Source organism: Bidens hawaiensis, unplaced genomic scaffold (assembly GCF_021521415.1).
Source record: "Bidens hawaiensis isolate Kalapana, Puna unplaced genomic scaffold, B.hawaiensis_p1.1 tig00027341_1, whole genome shotgun sequence".
In the NCBI taxonomy this organism is placed as follows: Eukaryota; Viridiplantae; Streptophyta; class Magnoliopsida; order Asterales; family Asteraceae; genus Bidens; species Bidens hawaiensis.
The window spans coordinates 155,660-167,500 of NW_027494429.1; positions in this window are offsets into that span (position 1 = coordinate 155,660).

Sequence of the window (11,841 nt, forward strand, 5' to 3'; positions counted from 1 at the left end):
CAAGACTCACCTTGAAAAGGGACGTCTGCGCAGAAACCAACTGGATCCGCAGGACCAACCATGCTCAGAGACGTGACGTCCTTACGCGCAGTACGCAAGCTGTTCCCGCAGGAAATGCCTCCCAATGGTGAAGGACTCTGCCTGTTCCCGCAGTTACGGATACAAGCCATCAGGGAAGGCCACCCGCGCAGCAAGGCTACACGCACAAGGCACTTAGCTTTCAATCACTCAGTGTCACCTGAAGGAATGAGCAAAGCCGGGAACAATCCCGCACAAGGGCGGGAGGGGGAATACTCCCGCCCAAATAAGCCAGTCCGTACGATACGGGAAGATCTTCTGTACTGTACCTGACGAGGTATGGGCAAAAGATCTGACTAAAGATACGACAGCTTATTGACAACAGTATGGCGAGCAGCATGCTCCTGTACTGTATGTCACTATTAGCCGCTGCCTACTCACCAACTCCTGTCATACCACGTGCATAGCCGGCAGTTGGTGGAAAAGGAATAGTACACAGTAGGCCTGGTCACTATCAGCCGCTGCCTACCCACCAACTACCAGCAGGGCACGTGCGTAGGCCACTGTTGGTGGAACAGGAATACTATTGCAGCCGGCCACACCTCCTTGGAGGCCTACCTTCGGCTATAAATACCACAAATGGTATGACCATCTCATCTCATCATATCTTATCATATTATCATCATATTATACCTGATATCTGCTCTAGCAATCTCTTAATATACATTTATATTTAAAGAGCAATCTAGTCTGATTCTCACGCCGGAGGGTGGTCACAAAGAGGAACCCCCCCCCTTCTCAGTGACAAGCTCACGGTGTCTGTTTTGCAGGTTATCAGAAGAACCATCTTTACCGGGTCTAACCCCTCGTGGGAAACATCTATCTAACCCCCAGGTTACCCGTAATCTGCCCGGGGTCCGGTTAGTGTTTCTTCATTGGCGCCATCCGTGCATAAAGCTAGAACTTCATTTCTTTTCAGTTTTTTCAAACTTCTGGAAAGATGGTTAAAGAAATTCCGGTAACCACAACCCCAGCTACTGGGGAGAATACCGGCTACACAGTCTTTACAAACACTACCCCGGTTACCCAAGCCGGGGCAAGTGAAGTAAATTTTACGAACACTACCCCAGTTACCCAAGCTGGGGCAAGTGCAGTAAATAATCGCTCACTGGGATTCACCGATACCCAGTTAGAGAAACGAACAAGACTCCCCCGCCAAACACTCGATGAAGTTAAGGCATGGGCGGAGGCACGTCAAAAGGAATTCCAAGCTGAGTTGGACGAACGCTTGCGTTCCGTCCAACAGGCTGACGAATTCGAAGAATACTTGGACGATGACTCGGAGGAATCCGACTCCGACGCGAACCCTCGCCATAGGGCAAAAGGGAAGCGTAAGAAAACGGACTCCCAACCGAGAAGGCATTTTGGAGAAGCCTTCAAACCAAAAAACACAGGTGGAAGTCCACGTGACTTCTCCAAAACATTCAGACCAAACGTTGCAAATGCGGGAACGTCCAAATTTGCAAGGGACATTGCGGAAGCAATTGCCCCAAAAAGTGCCAAACAAATGTCCAGCATTGGCACATATGATGGTATATCTGACCCAGATGATCATTTGAACAGATTCATAGCGGGGGCAACCGTCAGTAGTTGGACGGAACCTACGTGGTGTTACATGTTCCAAATGACGCTTGTTGGGGCTGCTAGAGCGTGGTTCGATCGTCTACCGGTCAACCACATCTACGACTGGGCAGACTTCCAACAGAAGTTTAGCCAACACTTCAGCCAGCAAAGAAAGTATACCGAGGAGCAATGGACAATCCTCAAATGCATTCGAGAGGAAGATGAATCTTTGCTAGACTTCATCACTCGCTTCAACTCGAAGAAGCTAAGTCTGGGTAACATTAGCGAAGATCTTGTTCGCGCTGCTTTTATTCAGGGCGCGAACGACTCAGAGCTTATCCGCACCTTAACGGGTAAAGATGGCATGCCATCCACATGGGATGCCATCATGACAGCAGCTAAACGCTTTGCGGAAACGGAGAAGCAACTGGGTAGAGATCTCGCATAGAGCACAAACCTCTACACCCAGAAAACAAGGGAAGACAACGTCCTTACCGCCCGATTAAACAAAAAACGAAAGCTAGGCATTTGGCAGTCAAGGGTAAACTTTGACACCTCATCCGGCTTGCAACATCGGTTAGGCGGAAGGGGAAATGTACAGTCGAACCAGAACTCCAGATAGACGCCGCTCACCAAAAGCGTCACCGAGATATTCGCCACTGAGGAGCTCCCATGGCCAAAGCCTCCAATAATCCGACATCGTCCCAATGCTGATCGGAGCAAATACTGTGACTTTCACAGGACAAAAGGCCACAACACTGAAGAATGCACAGACGTAAAGGACATGGTCGAAGCATTTGTCAGAGATGGGACGCTCGCGCACCTCGTGGCGCAATGAACGCTGAGCAGGCTGATGCGTGTAGAACCCCAGCTGGGGAAAACACGAATAAAAATTCCAGCTTCAATGTGGAGACTACATGCTGCGTAAAGAACGAGATCCCGAACCAGGGGCGTATCAGCTCGATGGCACTCCCATCCCAACAACATGGAAGGGAGCTCAATTACACAGTTTGCATGTAGATCAATTCCAAATTTGTAAAGAAAAGGCCAAGAGCCACTTCTAATGGAAATGATTCTCCTTAGAACATCGACGCTGATGATTTTACATTTATACTTTATGAACTATCAACACTGATGCCGGTTTTCACCGCATACATAAGTGTGAGTCGTTGCATGGGGAAGGCGGCAAAACCCGCATAAACCCAAAAAATGGCAAACCTTCACGCAGGTCAGTTGAAGGGGAAAAGTTCAGTCATCCCACTAAATGAAAGTGCCGGTCTATCCGCATGAATCATGATAGAGGAAACTGAACACTAACCTATTAACAACCGCGCGTCGAACGGTTAATTTATTTAACACTAATATGCCGGTTTTCACCGCATAATTACGTGGAAGGTCGTTGCATGGGGAAGGCGGCAAAACCCGCATAAACCCAAAAAATGGCAAACCTTCACGCATGTCAGTTGAAGGGGAAAAGTTCAGTCATCCCATTAAATGAAAGTGCCGGTCTATCCGCATGAATCATGATAGAGGAAACTGAACACTAACCTATTAACAACCGCGTGTCGAACGGTTAATTTATTCAACACTAATATGCCGGTTTTCACCGCATAATTACGTGGAAAGTCGTTGGTTGGGGAAGGCGGCAAAACCCGCATAAACCCAAAAAACGGCAAACCTTCACGCAGGTCAGTTGAAGGGGAAAAGTTCAGTCATTCCACTAAATGAAAGTGCCGGTCTATCCGCATGAATCATGATAGAAGAAACTGAACACTAACCTATTGACAACCGCGCGTCGAACGGTTAACTTATTCAAGAGAATTTCTAACAAAAGGATGAGGAAAACCTACACGCAGGTCAGATATAGGTAAAGTTTAGCCATCCTACTAAGTGCAAGTGACGGTCCTACCCGCACAATCACGAAAGAGGAAGCAAAACTTCAACCTATTATCTACCACGTTCAAAGGTTAACTTATCCTAAATACTTAGAAATTTCAAAAAGATGAGGAAAACCTACACGCAGGTCAGATATAGGTAAAGTTTAGCCATCCTACTAAGTGCAAGTGATGGTCCTACCCGCACAATCACGAAAGAGGAAGCAAAACTTCAACATATTATCTACCACGTTCAAAGGTTAACTTATCCTAAATACTTAGAAATTTCAAAAAGATGAGGAAAACCTACACGCAGGTCAGATATAGGTAAAGTTTAGCCATCCTACTAAGTGCAAGTGACGGTCCTACCCGCACAATCACGAAAGAGGAAGCAAAACTTCAACCTATTATCTACCACATTCAAAGGTTAACTTATTCTACACTTGGAAAATTGCTAATTTAAACTAAAGTATGCAAGTCATATAACGTTTATAAAGCAAGGAATCCAGAGAAAGTAGCGGTCTTACCCGCACAAAAATTTATATTTCACAATGATTCATTACAAGAATGGCCGGGTAACTACCCGCCTACAAGAAAATAAATCTATACAAGATAAATCTATCCTAGCAGTGGGAAGGGATCTTCAGGATCAAGCTTCAGGGCCGCTTCCACTTGGACCAGCACCATCAGTAGATCGTGGCAGTTCAAGGAAAGCTTTAAGGATAGCTAACCCATCATCAGCAGCAGCAACTTGATTCACCTTCTCCACCACCGGATGCGGGAAGGCGGCGTACTGATTCACTGCTTGGTCGTAAACAGCTTCAGTATCAACATTATACAAAGGGAAGTTGGAAGGCGGGATGCCTTTCTCAACGAACCCTAGACCAAGCAGGAAGCCGGCCTTTTCCCCATCCTCATGAGAAGCGTTGAGGGCTGCGCTCATAGCATCATCATAAGACGTCTCTGAGAAGACCCGATGCACAACCTACAAGAAAATACACAAGTATCAGAACCTTTTCTATTTACAAAGAAAAGCGTAAAGAAATAAAAAGCATACCTGAGACAACGCTTCTCGAAGAAGCCATTCCTTGGCAACCAGAGCTTCTTGGAGGGCAGCTTGAGCTTCGTTACGGGCGCGTTCGGCTTCACTCTTGTTAAGGTTGGCAAGCAACACTTCTTTAGCCGCAGCCTTTTCGACGCCCTTTAGCTTCCGCTCAGTATGGTCAAGCACCCCCCTCTGGTCCAAGATCTCCTGGAGCTTTTTGGCGTCTTCCATCGCCAAGGCATCATGAGCCTGCTGGAGAGCCTCTAATTTGGCTTTAAGCTCTTCATTCTCCACGCGTAGAGGCTCAGCAACAGCTTCAGCCTTGGTGGCCCTCTCGGTTGCGTTCCTTGCAGTTTCCTTAGCCAGCCGAAGCTGTTCATTAACAGCTTGGGCAGCCTTGGAACGGGCCTCGAGCCGGGCCTGAATTTCAACCTCGAGGGCCTTGAAGGCCTTCTCCTTTTCCGCGGCAGCTGCGGTAAGCTTTACGTTCTCCTCCCGGACAGCCCGCGCCCGAGCTACTTCTTGAAGACGAGCTGCTTTTAACTTGTCGTTTTCACGACAAAGCAGCTCGACGCGCGGCTGCATCCGGGCCAGGAGAACCCGAAGCTCATTGGTTAGCCTACCCTACTGGTAGCTAGCCATGGCTTCCCCCAACGCACCACTGGGAGCAGCGTGACGAGCCCACTCCACGCACTCCACAGGGGTGCGAAGGGTTGTTCCTCGGCGAATGTTCCATCGTGGAACATACACTTCATTGGAATCCGACACTGCAAAAAACATAAAGCAGTTAGGAAAAGATGATTGAAAAATATAAAATAGGCCAAAAGAACCCTACGCACCTGTAGGGTCAATAACAGGCCGATAGCCGCCGAACCCATCACCTGAACCCAAGGGAAATCCATCCAAGAGGTCAGGCAGATGGGAAGGAGGCAGAGGTTGGCGAAAAGCCCCATGCATACCTGACGGATCGGCCGTCGTTGCCGATGACGGAGGCATGGTAGAAGCCGCCGCGGTCGCCGCCGCGGAATCCGCAGCAAAAGTAACCGCCGGCTCGGTGAAAGATGCGGTAAAAACAGCACTCACAGCCGGCGGTGACGTCATCACAGCTGGAACAGTCGGCTCAAAGGAGTGAGCAACTGAACCAGCGGAAGCAGGCGCAGGCGCCTGGGTCGTCGCCTCAGGTAGGCTGACCAAGCCTACCGTCATGGGCGGAGGGATACTCTGCGCTCCACCCTGGAATGCGTCAACATCCACGCCTGCACAAAGAAAAGCATTAATGATGGAAAACTATGAAGTTAAAGGAAGTTTGTACTTACGGGTTTTCTTGAGCCTGAAAGTGCGGACGGGCGGGGATGAACCCGATGGAGCCGGCCTCTTCACGCCGCTCACCATTGTCATCTTGGGCTCTCCGGTGACAGTTGTCACAGCCTCCGGAATGGTCTTATCACCACCGGGATTCCCCGCCACCTCTTCGCTCTCGGTCTCCGAGTCAGACCGAGGCACTGGATCGGCAGTGGAGGCCACCTTCTCTTTCCCCTTCCCGCCGGCAGCCTTCTTCTTCCGCACCAACGGAGGACCATCTGCGGATTCCTCATCAGAACATACGATTAGAGGAATTCCAGCAGAGGTTTCAACATTGAGGGGTCGAGGGTCGAATAGCGCCTTACCTGGCCGTCTGGCGCTAAGGATCTCATGGCCTAGCGGATAGACCTCCACGAACCGATCCGCCGTTTGTTCTAGGATGGGCAACTCGTTCTCGTCTAGAGCGCGAGTACCCATCCGAGCGGGACCGTCAGCCTCCCGCGGGTACATGAGCGACTGCAAGTCGTTCCCCTCTGAAATAAATAGGAAAGAAGTTAGAAGAAATTCAAAATCAACAAAAAGAAACAAAGCATACCGTAAGGAACAGAGTTCGAACCGTATTCAAGGACGATTGGGATCTTTTGCGCATCCGCATCCTTCCACACCCGGCTCATCCCCAACATCACCATCCCGGACTCCGCAAACCGGTAAACCGGAGATTGGACTCGGGATATCTTCGCAAACCATTCCGCCTCCTGGTAGTTGGAGGCGTGAAGGCTGGGAAGTGCTTGCCCATTCTTGAATTTCATGGCAAGGGGGATGGCGCGAGCCGAAATGTAGAAGAACTCCCGCTTCCACGAGCGAAGACTGCGCTCGGTTGCGCAAATCTTCAAACCCTTAATCCGGGTTATCAACGTGTACCACCCCTGGATGCACCTCCAGGAGTAGAAGGTCATCAGGCGGTCGACGAAGGGCTCAATGCCCAGTATCCGGCACACCCACTCGAAGTGGCGAACCTTGGCAATCGCCATCGGATGCACCTCGGTCAGGTGCACACCGTGCCTCTCAAGGACACGGTAAACAAACTTTGTCAATGGGAACCTAAGATTCCCATAGACAAAGAATGCAGCATAAACCCCGATCTTGCCTCTGGGGGCATCATACACCGTCTGGTGGGGTTCAGGAAACTCAGGCTCGAGAGACTCGAGCATGAACTTCCTGACGACGTACTGGTACAGATCGACAGGCAGAGCACACTGGCACTCGCCAGCAGTACTCTTGTCATCGGCTGTAGATTCGAGATCACGTGAAGACATCGTGCAGAAAGAAGAAAACGATTTCAAGGGAATGCTCGACTGAAAAGATGAGTATTCGCCGGAAATCGTTTTGAAGATGAAGAGAAGAGTGAAAGTGTGGATTACAAAGAACCCTCTCCCCCTTTATATACTAATCGCAATTAATGCGATGCATTTAATGCGGAAGAGAGAGAAATCGAAGGTGCAATGAAACTATGACACGTGGCAAAAAGCAAGCTGGCAACAGCTGTTGACAGGACGCATACCATTAATTTCGCGGCCACGCGCCCGAAAAATCGCGCCCACGCGCCTGAAAAAGCTTCTGGAATGACCATGTACTGTCACGTCACCATAACTTCCTGCACGTCCTGACACAGTCAGAAGAAACCGTCGCACGACGTTTCAGAGGTTTGGACTGTTCTTATCCTCACCAACTCTTCGAATTTCAAAATTCAAAAAGATTCAAAAGTAAGCGGGAAAATACCCCTTACCTTGGCAACCAAGTAACCGTAAGACGGATGCGGGTACAGTGTTAAGGCAAAACCCTTCACATACCTAGCACCCGCAGGGAATTGAAGCCAAGAGTAACTTGGCAACCAAGTAACCGTAAGACGGATGCGGGTACAGTGTTAAGGCAAAACCCTTCACATACCTAGCACCCGCAGGGAATTGAAGCCAAGAATACCTCGGTAACCAAGTAACTATAAGACGGATGCGGGTACAGTGTTAAGGCAAAACCCTTCACATACCTAGCACCCGCAGGGAATTGACGCCAGGAATACTTTGGAAGTAAAGTAACCGTAAGACGAGCGCGGGTACAGTGTTAAGGCAAAACCCTTCACATACCTAGCGCTCCGCAGGGAATTGAAACCAAGAAGGATCTTCTGGGCAATGCTTGCGGAAACGGAAATAACATCCCCGCATAGCGGGAACGTCGAGAACTACATTGTTTGAAGCTCCAGGATGGAATTGGTGGTTTTAACATAATTGATCACTATGTTCAAAACTACCAAAACCTCATGGAGAATCCACACAAGTGGGACTCAACGCTCCTGACTTGCGAGGATGTTACAGACCTACCCGCATCATACCCAAAGATCAAGCAGGAAAGTCGGGAATTTCTGCAAGTGACAAGGACTTCCGCGGGAAGAATCCCCATGGAAAACCTTAAAAAACCCTTTTCAAAACCCTTTGCTTAAGTCCAAAAGTTCACCTCACTTTATTAAACACTCATGAGAAGAACATTGGACTGGGGGGACTTGAAGAGGTAGGTCCTAGCAGAGCCCAGTTGGACCCGCAAGACTCACCTTGAAAAGGGACGTCTGCGCAGAAACCAACTGGATCCGCAGGACCAACCATGCTCAGAGACGTGACGTCCTTACGCGCAGTACGCAAGCTGTTCCCGCAGGAAATGCCTCCCAATGGTGAAGGACTCTGCCTGTTCCCGCAGTTGCGGATACAAGCCATCAGGGAAGGCCACCCGCGCAGCAAGGCTACACGCACAAGGCACTTAGCTCTCAATCACTCAGTGTCACCTGAAGGAATGAGCAAAGCCGGGAACAATCCCGCACAAGGGCGGGAGGGGGAATACTCCCGCCCAAATAAGCCAGTCCGTACGATACGGGAAGATCTTCTGTACTGTACCTGACGAGGTATGGGCAAAAGATCTGACTAAAGATACGCAGCTTATTGACAACAGTATGGCGAGCAGCATGCTCCTGTACTGTATGTCACTATTAGCCGCTGCCTACTCACCAACTCCTGTCATACCACGTGTATAGCCGGCAGTTGGTGGAAAAGGAATAGTACACAGTAGGCCTGGTCACTATCAGCCGCTGCCTACCCACCAACTACCAGCAGGGCATGTGCGTAGGCCACTGTTGGTGGAACAGGAATACTATTACAGCCGGCCACACCTCCTTGGAAACCTACCTTCAGCTATAAATACCACAAATGGTATGACCATCTCATCTCATCATATCTTATCATATTATCATCATATTATACCTGATATCTGCTCTAGCAATCTCTTAATATACATTTATATTTAAAGAGCAATCTAGTCTGATTCTCACGCCGGAGGGTGGTCACAAGGAGGAACCCCCCCCCTTCTCAGTGACAAGCTCACGGTGTCTGTTTTGCAGGTTATCAGAAGAACCATCTTTACCGGGTCTAACCCCTCGTGGGAAACATCTATCTAACCCCCAGGTTACCCGTAATCTGCCCGGGGTCCGGTTAGTGTTTCTTCACTAGGTTAGATTATTAAGTGTGCGTGTGTTTTTTTGGTTATTTAATTGTTTAACTTGCTTCTTTGTTTTTTTATACAAAAAGGTCTTTATCGAGATCGTCTTGGCAAATGGATTGTCTTCCCATATGAAGAACATAACGTGTTAACAAGGTCCCTCCATTCAAGAGGAACCTACAACTGGAAAAACCTCATACCTCAACTCAGACAAAATGCTTCAAGAGAGACTCCAACTCATGACTCTCCGGCTCGTATAAGGAAATTCGTTGGGTTATATTTAAACCATTTAAGTCTTTAATATTTTTTATTTATATGTTGGTTATTGTTTTTTTCACTTGGATAAACAAATTATAAAAAATATTTAAACCATTTAAGTCTTTAATATTTTTTATTTATATGTTGGTTATTGTTTTTTTCACTTGGATAAACAAATTATAAAAAGAACGAAAGTTCAAATTATGTCACTTCTCAACTCTCATACGCAAATTCTTTCATGCAATAAATATTTTCACCTACACCCCCTCATTCTATTACACAATCTTCTATTATTTTGCTTTCTTTTCTTGATAACCACGTTTCAAATTTAATGTAAGTCGTCATTATTTGATCACCTCATCTTTTAAAGTTATTTATTATCTTTTGTTGCCATATAATACAGAAATTAAATAAAAAAAAATATTTTATTGTAGTATCGTAAGAGAAATAAATGATAACCCAAACAAGCTTTTCTTGTTCGTAAAAATGAATAAATGTGTTATAGTATAAATAAACAGTTCATGAACGTAAACAAACATAAATGATCATAAACACACCATCATAATCAAACGTATAGAACTAAACATAAATGAATGACAAATCTTGCCCTTATAATTCCTCCTGTGAACCCTGTTAAGGGTTGGGTGTAAATGCTTATGGGATGACATGTTACTTTTCAAAAAGTTAAACTAAGATATGAATGATTATATACACAAACGAACATTCACGTACAAAAATGAAAGAACATGCCGTTTAACTACATGAACAAAAGTTATGTTTATATATATTTGGTTGTTTATTAAAGAAACAAACTTCTTGTCAAATGATTACTTAACGTTTCGTTTCTTTACGATCTAGTTCAAATGTGAAAATAGATAATTTATTTACTAATTTTCACGATTATATAAAAGTGCATTTTTAAAAATGCAAATTTTGATATAGTTTAAATAGATAATTGTTAGTTTACTCCAAGTCGGTATATATATGCTTTTTTTTAAAGTAATTAAGGGTATAATTTATTTAATTTTAAACATCGTTTGAAACTACCCTGATACCCAAGTGAACATTTCTAAGACGGGATTAATGTATTATTCATACTGATTTTCATGTTTCAGACCTGATTCACCCAGGACCACCGTAAAAAAAGAAACTCGTTACTATAAAAAAAACCCTCTTGAATGAAACCACACAAATTTCAAGCCTTAAATCTCACTCCATCTTATTAAACCATAAGCCCAATTGTAGTCGTTAAGGTATAATAATAGTAAAAATTTGGGAGAAGACATAATCCATCTTTTTGTTGGTTGTTTGGTAGATTCTTTGAGTCCAACGTTTGTTCTTTTCGCAAAAAAGTAGAATCCATCATTAGTGATATTCTAATAAGATCTTAAAGGTTGTTTTTGGACTTATTTGCATACTAAGTTTATTTAAAGGATGACCCTATAATTATGATGTGTTATGATGGGGAAAGTTAACGTACAAATGAAATTAACGAGTTAAACGTGAGAATTAAGTAGAGTAATTATATATGCAAGTAGACTAATTATGTAATTACATTATAGAGTAATTACATAATTACTCTATGATGTAATTACATAATTACTCTACTTGCACATATAATTATTCTACTTGATTCTCACGTTTAGAACGTTAATTTCATTTGTATTTGATTCAAACCCGTGTTATGATTATAAACATAAATAGTAGGTTAGTATGTATAATTGGTTATAATTATTTTTTGTGTGATTAAAAAGTGATTTGTCATAAAGATATCCACTCACCTAAGTTTTGATATAATATATTCAAAAAAATTCATAAAAGCGGATTTAACATGTTAACCCGTGAACCTGTCATATTGACATGAATATGACACATTGACATGTTTAGCAACATGTGTTCTTGGAATGATTAATACCAAACCGAGACGAAACCATTTAATTAGAATTCCACACCTCTATTTGGATGTGTGGTTGAGTTCGTCAACATTGCTTAGTTCAATGCTCTAAGTATACCGAAGTTCGATCGTTATCTTTTCTTGCAGATAATGTATCAAAGCTCCCTACACAGAACGAAATATATAATGAAATTAGATGTGGCTTTGGCTATAGGCTTGATGTCCAATTGTGATTTGCGTGTTCTTGCCTTAATAAAGCACCTGCAGTGGGATAGGCTCAAAGATTCATC